The 11,547-nt window shown below is 45.0% G+C and overlaps 1 long non-coding RNA gene across 2 annotated transcripts; it reads right to left on the bottom strand.

Annotated features, from left to right (window-relative positions):
* Window positions 1–7,945: 7,945 nt before the first annotated feature.
* Window positions 7,946–10,822, bottom strand: LOC125517203. 2 transcript variants are annotated; one of them, XR_007287470.1, is made up of 3 exons: window positions 9,409–10,822; window positions 8,452–8,583; window positions 7,946–8,238 (listed from the first exon to the last, which is right to left on the bottom strand). It is a non-coding gene; the product is annotated as an uncharacterized LOC125517203 (long non-coding RNA). The 2 variants fall into 2 exon arrangements; XR_007287471.1 differs by having other exon boundaries at window positions 8,452–8,578.
* Between the last annotated feature and the right edge of the window lie 725 nt (window positions 10,823–11,547).

Below are 11,547 nucleotides of genomic sequence, written 5' to 3'. Positions count from 1 at the left end.
GAGAATGGTGTATCTGACAAGGGATTTGGAAAGTTGCTGGTAATGATAAAGAATATGCTTCCAAAGGACAACGAATTGCCTGAGAGTACGTACGAAGCAAAGAAGGCTGTCTGCCCTCTAGGGTTAGAGGTGCAGAAGATACATGCATGCCTTAATGATTGCATCCTCTACTGCGGTGAGTACGAGGATTTGAACGCTTGCCCAGTATGCGGTGCATTGCGCTATAAGATCAGCCGCAATGACCCTGGTGATGTCGAGGGCGAGCGCCCCAGGAAGAAGATTTCTGCCAAGGTGATGTGGTATGCTCCTATAATACCACGGTTGAAACGTTTGTTCCAAAACAAAGAGCATGCCAAGGCGATGCGATTGCACAGAGAAGACCGTAAGAAAGACGGAAAGTTGAAAGTACCCGCTGACGGGTCACAGTGGAGAAAAATAGAAAGAAAGTATGGGAAGGAGTTTGCAGATGACACAAGGAACGTATGGTTTGGTCTAAGCGCAGATGGCATTAATCCTTTTGGGGAGCAGAGCAGCAACCATAGCACCTGGCCTGTGATTCTATGTTTGTATAACCTTCCTCCTTGGTTGTGCATGAAGCGAAAGTTCATTATGATGCCAGTGCTCATTCAAGGCCCTAAGCAACCCGGCAACGACATTGATGTGTACCTAAGGCCATTAGTTGAAGAACTCTTACAACTGTGGAATGGAACAGGTGTACGTGCGTGGGATGAGCACATGGGGGAAGAATTTGACCTAAAGGCATTGCTGTTCGTGACCATCAATGATTGGCCTGCTCTCAGTAACCTTTCAGGACAGACAAACAAGGGATACTGCGCATGCACGCACTGTTTGGATGATACCGACAGTATATATTTGGCTAATTGTAAGAAGAATGTGTACCTGGGACATCGTCGATTTCTTCCGAGCAGGCATCCCGTAAGAAAGAAAGGCAAGCATTTCAAAGGTGAGACGGATCACCGGACGAAGCCTCGCCACCGTACTGGTGCTGATGTACATGATATGGTCAAGGATTTGAAGGTGGTCTTTGAAAAGGGTCCTGGTGGACAACCTGTTCCGAATGACGCTGACGGACGCGCACCCATGTGGAAGAAGAAATCTATATTTTGGGACCTGCCCTATTGGAAAGACCTAGAGGTCCGCTCCGCAATCGACGTGATGCACGTGATGAAGAATCTTTGTGTGACCCTGCTTGGCTTCTTGGGCGTGTATGGAAAGACAAAAGATACACCTGAGGCACGGGAGGACCAGCAACGTATGCACGGAAAAGACGGCATACACAAGGTCATGCAAGCTACGCTCTTACCAAAGAAGAGAAGGTAATCTTCTTTGAATGCCTGCTCAGTATTAAGGTACCGTCTGGCTTCTCGTCGAATATAAAGGGAATAATAAACATGGCAGAGAAAAAGTTCCAGAACCTAAAGTCTCATGACTGCCACGTGATTATGACGCAACTGCTTCTGGTTGCATTGAGGGGGCTTCTACCGAAAAACGTTCGATTAGCCATTGTGAAGCTATGTGCATTCCTCAATGCAATCTCTCAGAAGGTAATCGATCCAGAAATCATACCAAGGTTAGAGAATGATTTGGTGCAATGTCTTGTCAGTTTCGAGTTGGTGTTCCCACCATCCTTCTTCAACATCATGACACACGTCCTAGTTCACCTATGTGAAGAGATTAACGTTTTGGGTCCTGTATTTCTACACAATATGTTTCCCTTTGAGAGGTTCATGGGAGTCTTAAAGAAATATGTTCATAACCGTGCTAGGCCAGAAGGAAGCATCTCCAAGGGCCATGAAAATGAGGAGGTCATTGAGTTTTGTATTGACTTTATTCCTGACCTTAAGCCGATTGGTGTTCCTGAATCGCGGCATAAGGGCAGACTGGATGGAAAAGGCACGCTAGGAGGGGAACAAATAATATGTATGGATGGACATTCTCTCACTGAAGCACACTACACAGTTCTACAGAATTCCGCCTTGGTGGCTCCGTATATGGATGAACACAAGAATTTGCTACGCTCCAAACACCCAGAGCGGTCTGATCATTGGATTACACGTGAACAAACCAGGAGTTTCGCCAGCTGGTTGCAGACACGTACCATGCATGACGCCTCTATTGAAGATGACATGTACTTGCTGTCCCAGTTACCATCTTCGAATATAATGACTTTCAAAGGGTACGAGATAAATGGTAATACATTTTACACGATCGCCCAAGATAAGAACAACACCCAACCAAAACAGTGTGTACGCTTTGATGCAGAAACCAAGACGGGAAAGGAAACATATTATGGTTATATAGGACTATATGGGAACTTGACTATCGACGTGGTTTGAAGGTCCCTTTGTTTCGGTGCAAATGGGTCAATATGACACGAGGCGGGGTAACGGAAGACCCGCAGTACGGAATGACAACAGTGGATCTCAACAATCTTGCGTATGCAGACGAACCATTCATCCTAGCCAATGATGTGGCACAAGTTTTCTATGTGAAGGACATGTCTACCAAGCCGAGAAAAAGAAAAGATAAGGAAGCGAATGCATCGTACGATGAGCCAAAGCGGCACATAGTTCTTTCTGGGAAGAGAAACATCGTGGGAGTGGATGACAAGACAGACATGTCAGGAGATTATGAAAAGTTTGATGAAATTGCTCCATTCACAGTGAATATTGACCCGAGCATCCAGTTAAATGATGAAGATTTTCCATAGCTATGGCGCAAAGGGACACACATGAAGAAAAAGTTTCACACCCAAAGATCTGGGATGTGATCGGCTTCACTATCATCACTTTCTTCCTGTGTTTCACACCCAGGAGGGAATCTCTGTAATAGTTAGGGTAGCTAGTTATGTGTTTTGGCATTTGAACCGCGAAGAAATTTTATGTGCAAACAAACTGGATGCCTTCGTGTACAAAATGGACAATCTCTTTCGAAGTATCAGGGTTTCGGACGAAAAACTCATCTATTACAAAGGCATTTTATTTTTAAAATAACCTAAGCATTACCAAATTAAATACAATGATAAAACACACTAATATTAAACATAAGAAAAAAATAATCACTGAAAAATCTATTTTCAAAGTTAAGTTACTCACAAACTAGTGATTCACAGAAATTTCAAATAATTCAAAATTTAAACTATTCAAATTTGAAAACTACGGGCACTAACAGAAAGTTTGTAATTTTTTGTACCTAAAGCAAAAATATTCACAAATAAACTCTAAATACAGCAAAAACAACTCAAAAATAAATAAAACAAAAATAAATAAAGCAAAAAAACAAGAAAATAAAAAGCCTACCTACTGGGCCAAAGCGGCCTGCATACGACTAGAAACCCAACGTGTTGTTGGGCCAGGATGCAGGCCCGCAAATGCCCTGTAGGCCCACAGGGCAGCACAGAACAGGTAGGCCCAGTAGGCCTGCTTTGGAGAGGAGCTTGAGAGAGCTACCGCACTGGGGCTTATAAACCAGTGCGGACGCCCCTCGGCTAGCGAGGTGGGACTAAACTTGCCGCGCCGCACCTGCGCCAGCACACTCCCTTTAGTACCGGGTCGTGGCTCCAACCGGTATTAAAGGGGGGGGTCTTTAGTACCGGTTGGTGCCACCACCCGGTACTAAAGGGGTGCGCTTCCCGCCGCTTCGCCTGGCCAAAAGAGACCTTTAGTACCGGTTGGTGGCTTCAACCGGTACTAAAGGTGTTTTCTATATAAGAAAACACTTTGAGAAATTTTGTCCGTTTCCTTCTCCACTTCCCTCTGCTTCATCGCCGCCACCCAGTCCCACGCCGTCCCCGTCGACTCCACGCCGCCCATGTCCTCGTCGCGCCACCCCCGTCACGCCGTTCGCGTCGCTGGCCCGTCCCCGTCCCCGTCCCCGCACCGGCCCGCGTCCACGTCCCCGCACCTGTCCGCGTCGCCGTCGCCATCGCCTCGACCTCTCGCCCACGCTGTGAGCCCCTGTCCCCCTCTCCTCCCTCCAATCGAAGCCGCCGCGCCGCCGACGCCGTCGTCGTCGCCTCTGCACACACATGCATACACAAACACACACATACACACAAACACACACACAATGTTTTTAGTTTTTAGTTTTTAGTTTTTTTCTGTTTTTTCTGTATTAATGTTATAGAAATGTTAGTTATATATAGAAATGTGTTAGAAATGTTAGAAATGTTAGTTATATAGAAATGTTAGTTTTTTTTCTGTATTAATGTTATAGAAATGTTAGTTATATAGAAATGCTAGTTTTTTATTCGAATGCTAGCTAGTGATGTATTCGATATTATATCTATTATTCGAGACGATGTATTCGAGATTATATCTATTATTCGAGACGATGTATTCGAGATTATATCTATTATTCGAGACGACGTATTCGAGATTATATTCGATGATGCTTATTATGTACTATGATTGATTCAGTTTTTCCTTATTAATTGATTGCATCCATGCATTGTAATTTGAATATATTTCTTTTGGATTGGTTAAATAAAACCTATGGCGGACAATACCGGCAGAGAGGGAGAAGAGGCCCTGTTCAATATCATACGCAATCCTCGCGGGCCCGATGATGATCAGAATGAAGAAGATTATGACGGCTCCGAATATCTAAACAACACCGGGGAGGGTGATATGATATTCGATCGCGACGACCGAATTGATGAAGTCATGAACTATGAACATGACAAAGAAAATGTTGATCTTGAAACAACAAATACTGGCGAGGTATATATATCTATATAAGCAGGCATCTGGTGATCATCACATGTTTTAAATGACTTGAAGATATATTAACGAATCAATCTTTCTTCTTTCAGCCATCCGGATCGAGCAAATCTTCAGGCAACAGGAAACGAGGCCTGAACAAAAAGTTGAAGGAGGGCGTAAAGTACAATATCGAGGCCATCAAACCTAATGGCAAACCATTAGCGCCTAAGAAGATTGCGAACAAGTTCATTCGTTAGTGCGGAGTTCTTGTGAAGGACCAACTCCCGATCTCCCTTCAAGAATGGAGAGAGCCAGCAAAGCCACGTCCAGGAGTTACTTTTGTCGATGACAGACAAAAACTTCTGCTTTGGGAAACGCTCATGGAACATTTCACCCTACCAGATCATTTCACAGATGCAGATGTGGAGAAAGTCAAGGACGCTGCTCTTAGGAAGATGGCGGTTGCATTCAAAAACCACAAGAATCGTGAATGGGCCAAGTACATCAAGGAAGGAAGGAAGACTCCAGTATTCGAGGGAACACTAGAGAAGCAAAGTGCTCATTGGGACGATTTCGTGAAATTCAAGGATTCGGAATTATCTAAGGAACGGTCGAGAATAAACAAGGCCAATGCCGCAAAAAAGGATAAGTTCCATAAGCTGGGGCCAGGTGGCTATGCGGTGGGAATGCCTAAGTGGGATAAGTTTGAGAAAGAGATGGAGGATGCAGGTGTCACTCCAGAAACATTGAGCTGGCCCCCCAGGTGCAGGACTTGGTTCTATGCGCATGGGGGGAGTTGGACCCGAAGACAGGCAAAGTTTCGAAGAAGGCATGTCTGGACGGAGCCGAAGATAAGCTACTTGTTGTAATAGAAGAGGCTCGATCGGGGGTGTTCCAGCCCAACAGAGAGAACGACAAGCTTACGCGTGCCCTGGGAAATCCTGAACACCCAGGAAGAACACGAGACATGGGCGCTATTCCGTGGTATGAGGGGTTTTCGGACTAGAACGCCGACTGCAGAACCCGTGCGAGAAAGAAGATTGCGGAGGAGAAGAAGAGGAAGATGGAGGAGGAGCAGAGGAAGCTAGACTATGAACGCCTTCAAGGCCTAGAATCAGCACACACGGACTTGGCAGTCAAATTCCAGCGGTAGCAGGAGCAGATCGACTCACTTAGCCAGCAAAGGGGGTCTCAGCAGCTGCAGCAGCTAGCGGATGATCCAACATTGGATAGCACCGTCCCATCCATGCCGAGAAGCAGCGTGGGTTCCGCCCCGGGCGACGCATTGCTGGATAGCTACCCAGTGGATAACATCATGGAGAACACTAACTGCGAGCTACACTTCAAAATGAAGAACATATCCATGAAGGTGGCGGACGCCCTTGCTTTTACAAATTCCCCCGAGGCAACCTTCCATTGCAACCCGATTCCAGCGGGCTATGCTCATGTCTTGGTTGATGAGGTGGTGGACCAATATTCGGGGCTAGAGCTTGACATTCCTGGAGGTGACGATGAGCACACACTGGGAGAGGCCAACCATCGTATCATCCTATGGAGAAAGGATTGCATCATCTTTCGAAGGCCACCGACACCGCGTCATCCGACTCCTCGTCGAAGTCCGCCACCAAGTCAGCAGACTCCCGCTCCTCCAAGTCCACCAAAGCGTCAGGCCACTCCTCCTTCAAGTCTGGCACAGCTTCAGACCACTCCTCCTCCAAGTCCGGCATAGCTTCAGGCCACTCCTCCTCCTCCAACTCAGCCACGTCAGCCGTCTTCGCCGCCTCAGCAATCACGGAAGAGAGCCACCTCAGCTATGGTGCGTAGCGGTACAAGTCGAGGTAGTACTGGAGGTACAGGCGAAGGCAAGCGATTTTAATATGGTCCAAGCCTCACGCCTCTTCCGCAGAGGCCTTACGACAAGTCCGAGGAGGAAAACGTAGCCATATCGAAGGCCGAGGTGGAAGCCCATTTTGCATCGAAACCGCCACCGCCGGCAAGGGAGAAAGTGCCTGAGGAAAAGATTGACCACTTCATTCGTATGGCTAGAGCACCAGCTCCCAAGCCCGTTGACACAGACTATGGGCGCCACATCAAGAAGTTATATCGAGCACATCTACAGAAAGAGGCGAGCTCGAGCTCGAGCAAATCAGCTGGCAAAAGGAGTGGTAAAACCGTTCCCCAGCTGGGAGAACAGGCGGTGCAATCAATCCCCCCGCTTGTTGTGCCAACAACACATGAGAGTAGGCACGCCCAATATTATTGTGGGCAAACCGTTAACGTTCCTGGGCTGGTGATGTGGTAACAACCGAGGAGCATATTGAGCAGGTTGAAACACTCATGATCACTGTTGGAAAACTCCTTGATATCGAGCCCATGTCTCCGACTAGAGAGGAGGAAATAAAACGGAAATATGTCCGGGGCCAGCCTTTGGTCGAGCCAGACGAGGTCAAGAAGCTCCCAACGAGAATGTATGAATTGCATCAATGGTACATGGACATTACCAAGATTCCCAATCGAGAGTCCCTCATGGTGAATGTCAAGAAGGATCATTACTACCATGAGACAGCTGTTTCCGTTGAGTATTCAAAACTATTTCAGCTATACAATCAAGACGCACTCGACAAATCTATCGTCAGTTGCTATTGTCTGTAAGTGATTTCTTTCTGTAATTTAAGTCTCAAGCTAGCTGTAGTGATCATTTTGATCAATCATTACCTGTAATTATCCTCACTATATTCTTTTCTGTGGTATTATGCAGGATGAAGATTTATGAAATGAAAAAAGCACTACAAGAAACTTGTTAATACATGACAGTCCTCGTCCGTCACAGATCAGCCAAAATCTGTCATGCGTCCAAATCCATGACGGAATTGAAATCCGTCATGTATATCGCGTCATAATTTGACATCGTACCTTCCATGACAGCTCTTGTCCGTCATGGATCTACACCAGGCCCGCCAAGCCCAAACTAGGCTGTGACAGAACAAACCGTCACCGATTTACATGACGTGGATGCAACGGTGGACCTAACAAAGCGTCTACGTGGATCTGACGTGGAGAGGAACATGGCCCATGTTGTAACCGGCCCAATTAGGGATTTGGCCCAATAATTTTGGTGTACAGTCCAACCAATTAGCTATTTATCTTTGTCCTGCCCTGTTTTTTTAATCCAACCCATTAGCCCCATTTTTTGTACAGCCTGTTTTCTCGATACAACACAATTTACAGCAAGACAACCAAACTATATTCCTTCAAAAAATAGCAATAGTTTACATGACAATATAGATTTCCCACAATCTAATCTGATTTGAAAAAGCAAAGCTAATATCAAAACATCCCGAGCATATCTAGAAAGCATTATAAGTTTTTTTAAAGAGTGAGTTACATGACTTAAAAGAAAATGCACTGCTAGCTGATTTTATCTCCAACAACAACAATTGAAGACAACTATCTGAACCCAAGTAATTCCTGCTAAAAAACTTCAGTCTCCAGTAACATGGATTAACTGCCAAACCTGTGTAGAATCAGAACACATCCAAAATTATAATATGTTAAAAAGCAAGCTCCGAAATTAATACAGATAGTAATATTAGTTGATTTTCCAAGCAATCGACCGGGGACACACCAGTACTATACTAAGGTACCAAGTAAATGTGGGCAACACATGTGAAAACAAGAAAAATTAGTCCAAAGAAAATTGTGTCAAATGAAAGTATAATCGACTTACCCTACATGTGACAAGTAACAAACACACATCACAGATCTAAGAGTGCAGCGGTTGGTTCAGCCATTGGTTCTGGACCGATCAAATAGTAAAGTGCATGGGGCTAACCAGGCTGGGAGCTGTCTATTTTCTGGCCTAGCAAACAAACATGAGATTTATCAAAGAAGAAAGCAAACAAACATGATACAGACAAGTACTTAGTTTTTTTGTGAGAGGAAGTTGTGTGCATATACAGGTATTTAGATCAAACATTTCTGTACTCTAAAAGAAATGTGAACAAAAGTGAGAGAGACAAGCACTTAGTTTTTTTAGTGAGAGGAAGTTGTGCGTGCCTGTACAAGTACTTGGTTTTTCTGGATTAAAATTTTCTTTTAAGTGAAAGGAAGTGACAGACTAACTTCAGGATAATTAACACAAACCGGGCATAAACATAGGCTTGTACAGACTAACTTCAAATCAAAATATGTAATGTTGTGGACTATATTAACTCAATGTTTAAATCAGAATCGGCACTGAAAGATTTTTCATCTAACTCAATGTTTATGCTACAAGTTCATCTCAAAGGACCAACAAATACAGTACTAAACAATACTTGCTTGCCAAGTGAACTTCAAATGGCATGCCAAATATTAACAAATATTATGATACAGTTTCACTGAGAGACCTCCCACACTAATAGTTTATTTGTGGAGTACTAAGCAGTATTACTTGTTATTACATGAAAAATTCAAAATCTGTACAGGCAGACTCATAACCCATGAACACCAAGAGATAGCAACTCTAGTGGAGTATTAATAAAATGCATAATATCAGGGAGATTGTACAATACAGATTTTATGCACACAAAAATATCTGTACAGTTATATTTTTACGGGAACCACACAACATTCCACACATTGAACAGCTCAAAATCTACAGCATGAATAATTCGCATCAAGAATGGAATGGTATGAAGCTCACCCTGTTCTGCTCGAGGACCGTGGCATCGGCGTCGATCAGGTGGGAGATGTACTGACTATAGTGTGCAAAGCAAAGATATTAGTGTGACAATTGGATATCTCATTTCATTATTACTGAAATGCAAATGTTGACCCAACTGAACCAAATTCTTTAAGAACTATGCCTTCCCAAATGTCTAAATTTACTAACCGGATTCTTAAGGAATTGATTCAATTGCATACTAACTGAACTAAGAAGGAACAATTTACAATGGGCAGCCGCACATTACTTTCCCTTTCTTCATGATGAGGTTTGTCATGGATAAAGTAACAAGTATCTATTTACTACTTGGAATTAATGATCTAGCATTAGAAACCTGAAGTTGTGTAACACTGACCATCCTTTGGATAATAATAAGAAGAACATATTTTCCATCTTTGCATCAGTAAGACTAAAACAAGTATGTCAGACACCATATTACTCGTACTTGAAACGTGCCAACTAAAATGAAATACCTAGGCCTCACCTGCCCTGGATGTCCTGTGCTCAATCATGCAAAGTTCAAACTTACAGAATTCATGTGATATCTATCTAGTTAACCTTAGGTATGCTATCAAAGTGAAAATACAAGCCTTATAACCTATGCCGAATATAGATCAGGAACCAAAAGTGATCAGTCACAAGCGAATGTTGCAAATAAATTTTGAGAATGCAAATTCCAGCATTACACACGGTTGTTATTAGTTCCACCAATATTCATGAACAACACGTGAAATAAAATAAGCAGATGTTGTAGAGAGAGCAGAGGTCCAAGTGTTCACTGAAGAAGATTGTAGGCGATGCAGCTGTCGCAGTGCATGTCGGCTACCACCGTCGCGTGGCGGAGGAGGCCGTCATGTGATGCACGGGATGCAAGGCCGCGCCGGAGACGCAGCGGAGGAGGTCAGGGTCGACGCCATACAGCCCAACGCGCGTGAGCCCACCGAGCTAGGGGCGCCATCCAGGGGTGGAGAGGGCGCGGTGTCCGACGGGGAGGAGCCACCGGAGACGAGCCGATGATGGACGCGACACCACAGCCGAAACCCTAGCCACGGGCGAGGGGTTGTGGGCGAGCGTCGGAGACTAGTAGTGGCGGATCCAGCCGGACCTGAGGATGGAGGGGTCGGAGACCAGCTCGCCAGTGTGTTGCGAGGTGTGGATGTTGCCGGAATCGATGGCGTTGGTCGCGGCGCGAGGGTTGCACGAGACAGGGAGTTGGGTCGTGACAGGGGTGGATGGTTGGGGGATGCAGCGGATCTGACACCTGCCGGAGCTGTGGTGCGAGAGAAGGGGCGGGGGAGGGTCGGTGGTGAGCGGTGGGAGGAGGGATGGGAAGAGGTGGTGGGTGGCGGCGATGGGGAATCGGGAGGGAGCTGTGTGGATGAGGGAAAGAGGAGGGGCCAAGGGGGAGGGCTTTAGGGTTAGCCTTTTTATATGGTTGTCTGTTAGGCGGGCTTTAGCGGGCTTAGACGGGCTTGTGGGGTTGTACCAGGCCATTCATGACAATTTCTGAAATTGTCACGGCGAATCCGTCATGGATTGACAGATTTGTTGTAGTGAAGGTGGACGCTATGGCATTGGGTTCGTTGACCCAAATACCATTAATGAATACACATGGAAATTAGATCCATATTACGAAAAAAGTGTAGAGGAAAGCATGCTAGAGTTCTTCAAGCGCCTCAAATACAATGAAGATATACTACTTCCTTACAACTTCGAGTGAGTCACACTGTCTTGTACTACAAATTCTGTTTTTGCCTACTAGCTAGCTACATGTTTTTGCTTACATATGCCCGCTTAATTAAGACATGCAAACGTGTGTGCATGCAGATTTCACTGGATCTTGTTAATCATTAAAGTTGATGAAGGAACAGTTGAAGTACTAGACTCACTACTTAAGAAAGCAAGTGACTACACCATCGTGAAGGGGATAGTCAACAGGTAATTTCAATCATTATTAACTATATCTCGGCCTATTTAATTAGTTCATCATTTCCTGATAACAACTCTTTAATAACTCATTTATTCATTTTCTTTGTCGGCGGGCAGGGCTTGGGCAAAGTTCATCAGGGCCACTCCAGGCCCATGGAAACAAAATCTGAAATGGTATCAACCCCAGGT

Source organism: Triticum urartu, chromosome 6 (genome assembly GCF_003073215.2).
Source record: "Triticum urartu cultivar G1812 chromosome 6, Tu2.1, whole genome shotgun sequence".
NCBI classification, from domain to species: domain Eukaryota; kingdom Viridiplantae; phylum Streptophyta; class Magnoliopsida; order Poales; family Poaceae; genus Triticum; species Triticum urartu.
Note: the sequence above shows the minus strand (reverse complement) of the source record. Positions and strands in the feature narration are given on the sequence as shown.